General features: G+C 41.8%; 1 pseudogene; it reads left to right on the forward strand.

The window, feature by feature from the left end:
• The first annotated feature begins 367 nt into the window (after nucleotides 1-367).
• On the forward strand, nucleotides 368-811 carry LOC102759067 (annotated as a pseudogene).
• The last annotated feature ends 330 nt before the right edge of the window (nucleotides 812-1141 follow it).

Raw genomic sequence — 1141 nt, forward strand, 5'->3', positions numbered from 1 at the left:
CATTAGAAACATCCAAAATTAAAAAGTAAAGAGGGAAAATTTTTTGAAAAAAGTACAAAATAGCATATTTAGAACAAATATGAAAAGTGTGACATATGAGAATACCAGAAGGAGAAAGAAAGGAACAGAAGAACTATTCGAAACTATAATGACTGAGACTTTCCCCAAATTAACATCAACATTAAACCACGGATTCATGAAGCTCAAAAATAAAAATGGCTCAAAAAGAAAAGAAGCCTCCACCTAATCGTATTGTTTTCAAGCTTCAGAAAATCAAGATAAATAATCAGGAAAAAAAAAAATTAGAGAGGAAAAAAGCTTTACCAATAGAGGAGATATAAGAATTTCATTTGACTTCTCAGAAATCATGCATCAAGAAGAGAGTGGACTGAAATACTTAAAGTGTTCCAAGAACAAAAACACACCTAGAATTCTGCACACTGACAGTCCGTCGTGGAGACACGCGAAGGTCGGTGAGTTGGTGCGGCGTTCCTCTCGGAGCGCGTGGCCAGGCTGGGAGGATTCCTCTTGGAATTCCTCCGCTGTGGGTCTGTTCTCCGTGGCCCCGCAGCTGCAGCATTTCATCCAGGTGGAGACTCAGAAGCAGCGCTTCCAGCAGCTGGTGCACCAGAGGACGGAACTTTGTTGGGAGAAGTGCGTGGACAAGCCTGGGCCAGAGTGGGATGGCCGGGCTGAGGTCTGTTTTGTGAACTGCGTTGAACGCTTCATTGATACAAACCAATTCATCTTGAATCGCCAGGAACAGACCCAGAAAGTCAAGCCAGTCTTCTCAGAACGCCTTTCTGACTGATTTCAGCATTCCCTTTTTGGAAAAGGAAGGCAGTTCAAGAATGGTGAAGAAAAGGCTACAGGGGGATGGGCTCCCACCTTTGGCACTCTGGGAGCATCTGGTCATCTGAGAATGAACAAAGACCAATATCTTAGTGTGTTTGGGGTTTAAGGGTCATATATGTATTTGGCTTTTTTTTTATGTTAATCTTGTGAAAGCAATTGGCAAATGAATGGAAAACTTTCCTAGATACATATTACTGTATGTGGGACTATGTTTTTCTGAACGCCTCATTAACTGCTTCCTATCATTTGGATAGCGGAACTGCTTTTTGTAATTTGATTGTGGGAC

This window comes from Myotis davidii, unplaced genomic scaffold, assembly GCF_000327345.1.
Source record: "Myotis davidii unplaced genomic scaffold, ASM32734v1 scaffold274, whole genome shotgun sequence".
Taxonomy (NCBI): Eukaryota; Metazoa; Chordata; class Mammalia; order Chiroptera; family Vespertilionidae; genus Myotis; species Myotis davidii.